Consider the following 11,847-nt stretch of genomic DNA (forward strand, 5'->3'; position numbering starts at 1 on the left):
CTCGCTCGACCAACTCTCGAGGACACCCAAACCATAGAAATAAAACATTGTCGATCTCGTACGCCCTCCCGCCCCTACCCGATAAACTCTCTCGAGATTTATAAGAGATTTATCAAGAATGCCCACATTATGGATGTGCATAATTAAGTTGATCCCTATTTTTTCCTGATTTCATCTACCATTCTATATGTGCACTTTCTCTTGTGTCAAAGTAAAGAATCCTTTGACACTAGACAACGTGACATATAGAAGGGTAGATGAGATTAGGAAAAAATAGGGACTATTTTTTTTGCATATCCAGAATGGCGCCATCTTGTTAAATCCCTTAAAGGTTAAGAGAATCCGAGCGATCGAGGATCGGAACTAGCTAGGGTAGGGGGTCAAGGGTCGCCGAGGGGATGAGGGTCGAGGGTCGTCGTCAAGGGGTCGAGGGTCGAGGATCGCCGAGGGGTCTATGTTTGCCACAATTAATATATCCATCTCTCATGTTTGTATATTAATTGCCATGTTGTAATATTTGTAGAAACTATGGATCAACAAAGAGACTTCGAACAAGAAGAGATATTGGGGGACATAATCTGCGACGAAGGTGATGTCTTGTCGTTTCTCAATGACCTCGAAGGTCCGGAAGGAAAGGAAGCAGGCTACGGTGATCAAACAATGGAGGAGGAAAGTTATGATCATGATGGTGGCTCCGGCGACCGTGATGACGGCTCCGGTGACCGAACGGAGTCGGGATCAGCTGTTGCAAAGTCCGACTAATTAAGCCTATGTTGACTAGCTAATTGATGAATTAATTTTTTTATGTACATATATTAACTCTTCTTTCTTCTTTTATAGCCCTCCGGATCGAGCCAAACTTCGGTAACAAGACGAGGCCCGAAGAAAAAGTTGCGCTAGGATGAAAGGTTCACGATAACAGAAATCGTGCGTGATAGCCAACCGATTCAACCCCTCCGGACCAAGGAAGCATTTTTTGCTCAGTGCGGGGTTCTTGTTAGGGCATGATCCCGATCAGCATCCACCAATGGTATAAGCCTAAGAAGGAAGACCCTCAAGTTTCTTTTGTCGAAGATAGACAGAAAGCTGATCTTTGGACCGTGCTGAAGGAAAATTTCACCCTACCGGCAGAGGAGGATCCGGATAAGCCAGATATAGAGCCATTGGTCAAGGTTTATGCTCTCAAGAAGATGGCAGATCTATTCAGGAGGTGGAAGAATGAGTTGAAATCAAAGTATGTCGACAAAAACAAGACTCCAAAATTCACCGGCCGATTTGAGAAGATAAGAGATCACTGGGCCGTATTTGTGGCCCACAAGACATCGGAGCAGAGTAAGAAGATGTCAGCGACAAACAAGATAAATGCTGCAAAGAAGGAGCATCACCATCGCATGGGGTCAGGTGGCTACCTCAAATCCCGACCATCGTGGGACAAGGCTGAGCAAGACCTGATTGCTAAAGGGGTCGAACCAGAGACATTGCAAGGCCAGACCGTTCAAGGACTTGGTTCTTCGAGGTTGGGGAAACTTTGGACCCTGAAACAGGGAAGTGTTGTTGGACGGACGAGCAACTTGCAACACCCGTCACGAAGCTTCAGGAAGCAATCAAGGCAGCGCGGGAAGGGACGTTCGTTCCCGACAGAGAGAACGACGAGCTCACAAAGGCCCTTGGGAATCCTGAGCACCCTGGACGAACACGAGGCACGCCAGGCTCCGTTGCATGGAAGGTTGGGTTTCCCGACGCAGGTGGTTACAAAACCCAAGAGAGGAGGAGGAAAGTGGAGCAGAGCGAACTACAGCAGCTTCAGGCAAGGGTACGAAAGCTAGAGGAATGACAAGCTGTTGAGAACCAGCAAGATCCTGCCCAAGCTACGACCCCAGAAGCTACCCCGCCATCTCAGCGGAGATGCAGCGTGGCTTCCACCGAGCTCGCTCAGCAGCCTGACTTCACGGGGCCCAGCTACCCCATGGATGCTATCACGGATTCACACCAGTGCCATCTTATGACGCAATGGCAGAACCTCAAAGTCAAGGCGGCTATCGGCTCTGTGTTCCCTCCTTCACCCGAAGCAACTTTTCACTGCCGTCCGATTCCACAAGGCTATGCTGTTGTGATGGTGGAAGAAATAACGGAGGGATTTGAGGAGCTCCAGCTTGACCACCCTACAGGTGAAGGGGAGACTTAGCTGGGTCTTGCTCTGAAGACTCCATGTCTATGGAGGAAGGTGCACATCAAGCTTCTGAACTTCACGCCTCCAGCGAGCTGGGCACTCTGCCTCCTCCGCCTTCTCCTCCTCCTCCAGCGAGCGATCAGGGCACTCCGCCTCCTGCTCCGGCGCGTGAGGGCGGCAGTACTCCGCCTCCTTTTCCGCCTGCTCCGGCGCGCCCGAGCAGCCCGCCTCCTCCTTCATCGCCTCGTAAGTAACGGCGGCGGAACATAGACGCTGCCGCTCCGGCTGCTCCGGCGCATCGTAGTAGTCTGCCTCCTCCTCAGCCTCGTAAGCAACGAAAGAAGACAGCCGCAGCCGCTCCGGCTGCTCCGGCGTCTAGCAGTACAGCCTGAGGCGGGAGGCAATACAGATTCGGTCCATCGTCTCTCAATCCTCTAAAGAAGTTACCATACGAGAGGAGCGAGGACGAAAACCAGAAGCTATGTGAAGCCCAAGTGAAGGACTTCTTCGAAACGGTAAAAGCTAAGAAACATCCACCTTCGGAGGAGAAGATAGATCCGGTGAAAGCAAAGCACACTTTGGATAACCTGAAGCGAGCATCACCGCCTCCGTCACAAAAGCAACTATGACCGTGTTATTGAAAGAACATATAAGGAAGCGGAGCAGTCGGGAAGTACTTGCAGTGATCGAAGGTTAGAAGAACGAAGAAGTGGGAAAAAATCCCCAGCTAGGCGAACAAGCGAAGCAATTGTGCCCCCCGCTCAAGGTGTCTAGCGATATCGTCGCTAATCTTCCGGGGATGCTGCCCAGTACCAATCCTGGAGATTACATGCCCGACGATGCACTTTTTGATACAATGGAGGTGGACACATTCAAATACAGGCACGGGAAGCCTCTCATCAAACCTGGTCATCCTCCTCCAACAACGATGATGCGAAGATTCCATGATTGGTACATGGACATCTGCATCAAGTCTGGGAAGGATACTTTGACTCTGAGAGTTAAAGAAGAGCACGACCTCGTTGGAATTGATTGTTGTCTGTTCCATATGAGGAGTTCTTCCAGTTTTTCAATCAACAGGCCCTCGATAAAACAATCATCACTTGCTACTGTCTGTAAGTACTACTTCTGTAATTATAAGTCTCTATATATAGCTCAGCTCTTTCATTGCATGTATATATAATTATCCTCAATATATTATGCAGATTGAAGATCGCCGAATTGAAGAAAAGACAAATTGGTGATATTGTGTTCATTAACACAAATCTCATGGATGAATGGAATGTTAAACATGATGCCAAAGAAACCGAGGCCAACTTGCTCGCATCGTTACTTCGAAATCAAAACAAAGATACAATACTCTTTCCTTACGGATACAGGTGAGTGTTACTGTCTTGTGCATACTCGGTTTCCCTTATTACTCGAGGTTATAGTAATGTAATTGATGATTTATGCATGCGTGCGCAATTTCCACTTTATTCTTCTAGAGATTAAGCTTGAGCAGGGACTAGTAACCGTCATAGACTCGAAACGAAAAAATCCCGAGGAGTATGCGACCATGACTAAAATCTTCGAGAAGTAAGTTCAATCGATCATTATCGCACCATATCGGCAACTTTGTTCATTTCCTGATATCAAGTAATTGTTTTCTTTTTCTCGCAGGATTTGGAAAAAGTTCACCGCACAAGCTCCGGGACTGCCGGTGAAGCTCCTATTTAACCACCCGAAAGTAAGTACTACTAGCTAGTTCCACGCATCTCCCATTGATTCTAGCTAGTTTCATCAATACCATTTAGCATGCTTGCTTATCAGTTTGATTAACCTCTATTTCTTGTAAGGTGGTTGTGACAGGAACCCGAGAATAATTACTGTGGATACTACATTTGCGGATTCATCCGCCACACGACCTGTGAGCGGGGCTACTCTAGAAAACAATATGAAGTGTGTAAGCAATAATATTCACAATTTTAATTTATTACCATCATTTGTGTTGAGTTTCATACATATATATGTATTGGCCCACTTCTTTAAATTAGATGTGGCAGATGCCAGATGAACTCCTACCACAAGATCGCATACGAGCAATTCAAGAGGAATTGGCGGGATTCTTTCTTGACCACGTAATCGACAAAGACGGAGAATACCATGTGGAAGTTGAGTTCAGATGTTAGGGGATTGTAAGAGATCTTATATTGTATATATGTAGCAAGTAGCGTCGGATGGATATACGAAAACTTGTTGTTCGACCAATCTCTCGGAGAAGGAGAGGTCGATCACTTCTCTCTGTATATGTTCATGAAGATCTTCTGTACTTAATGGTTTTCTTCATTTGCTTACTAGCTAGCTAGCGTGTCGAGTACTCTCTATACGTATAGTACCCTACAAAACACCCCCACCCCCCCCCCCCCCCTTCAGAAAAAAAACAAAAACCCCAGTCCCTGAACTGCTGACGCGTGGATGCCTTTTGGTCCGGTTGGTGGCACCAACCGGGACAAAAGGCCCTCCCGCCTGGGCAAGCCGCAGCGGCCACGTGGAGCCCCATCTGTCCCTGTTCGTGGGCGAACCGGGACTAAAGGTGTTGGGCTTTAGTACCGACACTTTAGTCCCGGTTCGGCAACCGGGACAAATGGGCCTTATGAACCGGGACAAATGGGGCTTTTTCTAATAGTGTTTGTTTGGTGTTCTAAACTCTAAAGGTAGAAGTGGGTGTGCACTAAAAAATCTAATTAAGGTAGATAATTGAGTTCTCATTTGGTCCACTACCATACATACCAAAATACATACAATCAGTCAAAAGTCCATATCTCATTTTTTATAAATTTTGTGAGGGGGTTGTACCGAAGCGGGACTCGTTACACCATTAGTTTACTTTATGTGCGATCCTGCGGCCATTGTAAAACTGATATTAAACTCTAGAGGTAGGAGTGTGCTAAAAAAACCTAAATAAGGTAGATAATTGAGTTTTCATTTGGTCTGCTGCGTCATGAAAATCTAAATAAGGTAGATAATTGATTTGGTCTGCTGTGTATCCTGTGATACAGAGGCCAGAGTAATCCCCTTTTTGAGAAAAAAAATGAAAAGAATTGATGCACTAGCATCTTCTCAGAATTTTCTTGGCGTAACATACATAGTACAATTTGTCCCCACGGAAATTCTTTCTGGTTACGCGATCTCCGGTTTTCAGTTTGTCATGAAGCAGTATCCAACACAAAAAATAAGTATGAAAAAAAATTAAGTTATATAGTCGCAAAAAAAAATATGAAACTGATCAATTACCACGTTTGTGTGTCACACCTCCCACCTAGTACGTCATAGAACAAGTGACAGATACTCCCTCCGTCCCATAATGTAAAACACAGTGTCAAAAAACATATTACATTATGGGACGGAGGGAGTTGAAAACAATGTCTTGCTTATTCCTGCTGCACAAGTCTTCACAGCGGGTGCTCTTCCTCCGGTCTTTTTTTCTCCACGTATTAGACTTTTGTGAAGTCAAACATTGCAAAGTTTGACCAAGTGTATATTAAAAAATATCAACATTTACAATACAAAATATATATATTATGAAACTACGTTTCATAACAAATCTAACAATATTGATTTGGCATTGTGAATGTTGATACTGTTTTTATATGTTTGGTCAAAGTAGAGATATTTTGACTTTGGACAGAACTTATATGCAGACTAAAAAGGACCGAAGGGAGTACGTAGAAAATGATGCAGGCCTAGGGGGTTGAAGATTGTTTGGTTGGAGTCATCTGTGATGACGATACGTACATTTGTTTGTATATGCCAGTTGCAGCATAAACTCAAACTTAATGAAGAAAACTATAGAAGTATTCAACAATAGTGATGTATAGTTGCAAAAAAATCTCAACTCTTTGATTCTTTGATATTATCAGTCAATATACAACGCAGCTCTTGGATATCATCTCCATTTGCTTCCATCCTCCAACAACCGCACAGGGGGGATGCGCGCCTTGATATTATCTACGTTTGTTTATATCCTTTCTTGATCCCAAAGCAGCCTTGCCGTGCGAGGGACCTGCAGAGGGGGGAAAGACGGAACGACAAGCAGTATCATTGCTCTTTCAGCGATTTGGAAAAGATCAATTCCTAGTGTTGTTGAAGAGGTGCATGCTCTGACTTGTCTTGATCTTATCCGCTTTTTCTTCATGTTCTATTGTTTTATGAGAGCTATAAATCCTAAGCTATTGTGGAACTAAGAAATAAAGTACTCCCTCAGTCCGGAATTACTCGTCTGAGAAATGAACAAAAATGAATGTATCTAAAAGTAAAATAAGTTTAGATACATCCATTCCTCCAACAAGTATTTCCGGACGGAGGGAGTAAATGAAAGGAGGATTACAAGGAGGTAACCACGCTTTGAAGCCGCGAGCATAATGATTACTGGTTCCATAGGAGGATTACAAGGTTGTTCTTGTTCTGTCAGTGCTTAACCTCTCTTGTCTTCTTTCATATGCTGCAGTTTCTAGTTCCTTCGACCGTCAAGATCATGGCAGAGTCTCTGCTTCTCCCTCTAGTGCGCGGTGTGGCCGGCAAGGCCACAGACACACTTGTCGAGATGGTGACCCGCATGTGTGGCCTCGACGAAGACCGCCGAACCCTCGAGCGCCATCTGCTAGCTGTTGAGTGCAAGTTGGCCAATGCCGAGGAGAGGTGCGAGAAAAATGACTATGTCAAGAGCTGGATGAAAGATCTCAAATCCGTCACCTACGAGGCCAATGACGTGCTCGACGACTTCCAGTATGAGGCGTTGCGCCGCCAGTCTAAGATCGGCATGTCCACTTTCCGCAAGGTACGCGGCTACATAACGCACCGTAGTCCACTGCTCTTCCGTTTTGAGATGAGCAAGAAACTCAAGAATGTTCTCGAGAAGATCAATAAGTTGGTTGAGGAGATGAACAAGTTTGGCCTGGAGAATTCTGTCCGTAGGGAAGAGTGGCAACATCCTTGGCGGCAGACACACTCCAAACTGGATGATTCTACCAAAATCTTTGGAAGAGACAATGATAAGGAGGAGGTGGTGAAGTTGCTGCTGGACCAACAAGATCAGCGGATGGTACAGGTGCTGCCTATCTTTGGGATGGGAGGTCTTGGCAAGACGACTCTTGCTAAGATGGCTTATAATAACCAAGAGGTCCAGAAACATTTTCAGTTGAAGATGTGGCACTGTGTGTCCAACAACTTTGATGCCATTGATCTTTTGAAATCCATCATTGAGTTGGCTGCCAATAAGAGATGTGACATGTCTGACACCATCGAACTATTGCAAAATAAACTTGAGGAAGTCATTGGCCGAAAAAGGTTTATGCTCGTGCTTGATGATGTATGGAATGAAGATGAGAGGAAGTGGGTGGATGTCATGAAGCCACTTTTGTGTTCTGTTGGTGGACCAGGAAGTGTAATAGTCGTCACAACTCGAAGCCAGAAAGTTGCATCTATAATGCAGACCCTTCAACCACATAAGTTAGCATGTCTGAATGAAAAAGATTCATGGGAACTGTTTTCGAACAAAGCATTTAGCAATTGTGTAGAGGAGCAAGCGGAGTTAGTCACCATCGGCAAATGTATTGCCAATAAATGTGGGGGGTTGCCTCTTGCTCTCAAGACAATGGGTGGATTGTTGAGTTCAAAGCAACAACTACAGGAATGGAAGGCCATCGAAGAAAGTAATATTGGGGATAATGATGGAGGCAAATATGAGGTCATGCCCATACTAAAGTTAAGCTACAAACACTTGTCATCTGAAATGAAGCAATGTTTTGCATTCTGTGCAATTTTCCCCAAGGATTATGAGATGCAGAAGGATATGCTCATCCAACTATGGATGGCAAATGGATTCATTCAAGAGGGAACAATGGATTTAACACAGAAAGGAGAATTCATTTTTGATGAGTTGATTTGGAGGTCCTTCCTCCAAGATAAGAAAGTTGCAGTCAAATCTGAAGGTAACACAAAATACGAGACAGTAGTGTGTAAAATGCACGACTTAATGCATGATGTAGTAAAAGATGTCACATATGAATGTGCAAGTATAGAAGACCCGACTGAACAGAAAGCGTTGCTAAAAGATGTTTGTCACATGCAAATGCCAGAGGCTGGATTAAAACGAATCACTGGATTATGCAAAGGCAGAACATACCTCCGCACTTTGTTAGATCCTTCAGGATCAGATGTGGAACATTATGTGGTTAATGGGTCAGAAGAGGATATATCTATTAACACATCACACAAGGATTTTAGAAAGTTGCTACAAGTATCGGCATCACTAAGAGCATTGCATTGCCCCCCTTCTTCAGTTGGCACTTGCAAAGCCATAAATGCAAAACATTTACGATATCTTGACCTCTCTGGGTCTTGCTTCATTAGGTTGCCTGATTCAATATGTGTGTTGTACAACTTGCAAACATTGAAGCTCATAGGTTGTTGGAAGCTGCGACAGTTACCAGAAGACATGACAAGATTGAGAAAGCTCATGCATCTTTATCTTTCTGGTTGTGTTCGTCTCAAACGCATGCCTCCAAACTTTGGTGTACTGAAAAACCTTCACATATTAACAATATTTGTTGTGGGTACTGGAAATGGTCGGGGGATAGAGCAGCTCAAAGACATGCAACACCTTAGCAATAGGTTGGAACTATTGAATTTGAGTAAGATAAAGAGCGGGGAAAATGCAAAAGAGGCCAATCTCAAACAAAAGAAAAATCTAACTGAGTTGTTGTTCTCTTGGGATCAAGAAATAGATGACGAGACTGAAGAGGTGGAAGAAGTGCTTCAGTGTTTAGAACCTCATAGTAATGTCCAAAAGTTGGAGATATATGGATATGATGGCCTAGAAATATCACAATGGATGAAAAAGCCTCAGATGTTTAACTACTTGAGAGAACTCCTAATTTTTGACTGTCCAAGATGCGAGAGTATACCTGTAGTATGGCTCTCACTATCTCTGGAGATTTTGTCCCTACAGGAGATGGATAACCTGACCACATTATGTAATAATCTTGGTGTGGAAGCTGGAGGACGCACTACCCCTCTACAAATTTTCCCTGGGTTGAAGAAGATGGAGTTGATTGAGTTACCAAGCCTGGAGATATGGGCAGAAAATAGTGTGGGAGAGCCTAGTGATAGCTTGGTGACGTTCCCCATGCTTGAAGAGCTAAGGATAAAAAATTGCCCTAAGCTTGCGAGTATTCCAGTGACCCCCATTGTCAGCAAGTTGACAGTAGTTGGAGTCCACACTAATATAGTCAGTTTAGTTTTCATGAGCATCCATTTGGGTTCTTGGCCATATCTCGTCAGTTTAACTCTTGGGTCTCCGGAAGAAATAATCATGTTGCCTCTAGACACCCAGCAAAGCCAAAGTCATAGAACTCTGGAAAAACTTGAGAGTTTGACTCTGGAAGGGCCCAATAGCTTGGTGAGAAGCTCTGGATTGTCCAGATCACATCTTATGGCTTGGAAATGCTTTCAGTTCGTGGAAAGTCTGACGATTTGCACATGCAACAATCTTGTCCGCTGGCCAACAGAGGAGCTCCAGTGCTTGGATCGCCTCCGCTTTCTGTGTATCAGAAATTGTGACAACCTAAAGCAGAACACTTCATTGTCTATGGAGGAGAGCCATCTGCCGTCCCTGGAGGAATTGTATATTGCACACTGCCACGGTATGGTTGCACTGCCTTGGAACCTTGGAAATCTTGCCAGGCTGACGAGTTTCAGTGTGATTGGCTGTAGTGACCTTAAAACACTGCCCGATGGGATGTGTGGCCTCACTGCTATGACGATTTGGAGTTGTCCGGCTATAAGGGAATTCCCGCATTGTATCGTGGAGCGGCTGTCAACCCTCAAATGCTTAATCATAATTGACTGCCCAAAGTTGAAAAGACCATTCAGAAAAGGTGGGAAGTATTTCCACTTGGTCTCCTCTCTCGGAGATAAGTTTATATGTTTACCTTAATTTTTGATCCCGGCGTCATGGACATCCAAGCTGCGATTGCCCTGGTAAAAAATCAATCTCCCTTTTGTCTAAATAAATGTTTCTCACATCGGATTCAGTGATAACATGCGACGCTAACGCGATGATTTGATATACCTGCAGCTCGGAATCTAGGAAAGCCTCCATGCGATGAATGGAGCAATGGCCAATCCGCCCCCTTCCTGCTGCTGTGCGTGCCGTGGCCCGGGGCAACTTCCGTCCTCCTCCCAGGGCCCGTGGTCCTCGCTGCCAGAGCGCATGCCGGGGGCGTGATTTGGCTGCAATGCGCCCAAGGAGACGACAGGAATAAGCAGAGGCGTGCGTGGTGTGTGGAAGCAGAGGCCCAACCAGCAGTTGGAAGCACTCCCATTTCGTACACGAGCTCGTTGCTTTAATCTGTACATCACAAGCAGGTGTGTCTCCAATACTACTACTATATTTCTCCGAAAGGCTCAAGCAGAGCAAAGAATTTCTCTTCAGCACAATGGCAATGCCGTACTGATGATGAGATTGCTACAAACAATCCCCGTAGCAATAATCTGACCTCGTGTCTGCCCCGCCCCCGCCTTTGGGAGCCTGACATGAAGTTTCCTACTACTACTGCTACTACAGACAAGAGCAAATTTATTCAGCTGTTGTCTACAACTAATCATCACCAATCAACTCTTCCAGTGAACACTGGTACTAATCAGGAAGGCAGGCACACACACTGACTGATTACGTACTGGATTAATCATCAGAGGATGGCGATGTATGCATCGGCGAGCATCTTGCCGAGGTGGACCTGGGCCTGGGTGGTGAGGTGCGTGATGTCGTTGGCGACGGGGAGCCCCATGGTGTCCACGTTCTTGAGGTTGCCGCACCTCCGTCTGCCACTTCCCCTGCCTGACCATCTACTGAGGTGCTTAATTACACCCCACACTTCTTGCTTGTTCAAATTTGGTTGGAGTATATTTATCTTCCGTGTCATGGATCCCATGCTAGGATCCACTGATAATATGCTGGAACTAAATGTTGTTGCTTGCTTCATCTCTACTACTTCCTGTAACTGCTTAGTGTTAAGCTCTTGGCTGTGCATGTGTGGGTAGTTCTGAACATTTGCTACTAACTGACGCCAAGCACATCCAATTGTGGTTCACTGCAGATTGGCAATGCCAATTTACCAACGATTTCAGGTCTGCAAAAGTTGGATTTCGGACAGGCTTTCAAGAGCATGACCGAAGCAGAGAAACACGCATGTTTGTACGCTTGAATTCTGATGCCACCACCTGATACTGCAGATCCATAGAGTCCATGAATGGCCCAGTGTGTTTCTGGTAAATGATAATGTGACCACAACCTTGTACTTTCCTCTTGCATACCATATAGCCATATACCACCACCCTCATAATCAACCTGATTACTTATCTGACAACCTTCTTATGCAAGACGACAACAATTCTTCTTCTGCAAAACATATATTTTCTCCAAGCGATCAACAAAGTGATTGGTCCATTGGGAAGGTACGTACGTTCGGTATCTGGCTCTCTGCTGAATTTATCCCCAGCATTGCTCAAAATAAAATGAGCACAGTGCACCATGTTCTCCTGCATAATGAGATGTCGAAACTGCTCAAATGACACTTGCTACTTAATCTGAATCCACCAAAAAAAAAAGTTCGGATACTTAAATATTTATGTGG

General features: G+C 45.0%; 1 pseudogene; it reads left to right on the forward strand.

The window, feature by feature from the left end:
* The window catches only part of LOC123170579 (putative disease resistance protein RGA3), a 28,587-nt pseudogene extending 18,439 nt beyond the window's left edge, over nucleotides 1–10,148 (forward strand).
* Nucleotides 10,149–11,847: the final 1,699 nt, after the last annotated feature.

The sequence above is a fragment of the Triticum aestivum genome, chromosome 7D (assembly GCF_018294505.1).
Source record: "Triticum aestivum cultivar Chinese Spring chromosome 7D, IWGSC CS RefSeq v2.1, whole genome shotgun sequence".
In the NCBI taxonomy this organism is placed as follows: Eukaryota; Viridiplantae; Streptophyta; class Magnoliopsida; order Poales; family Poaceae; genus Triticum; species Triticum aestivum.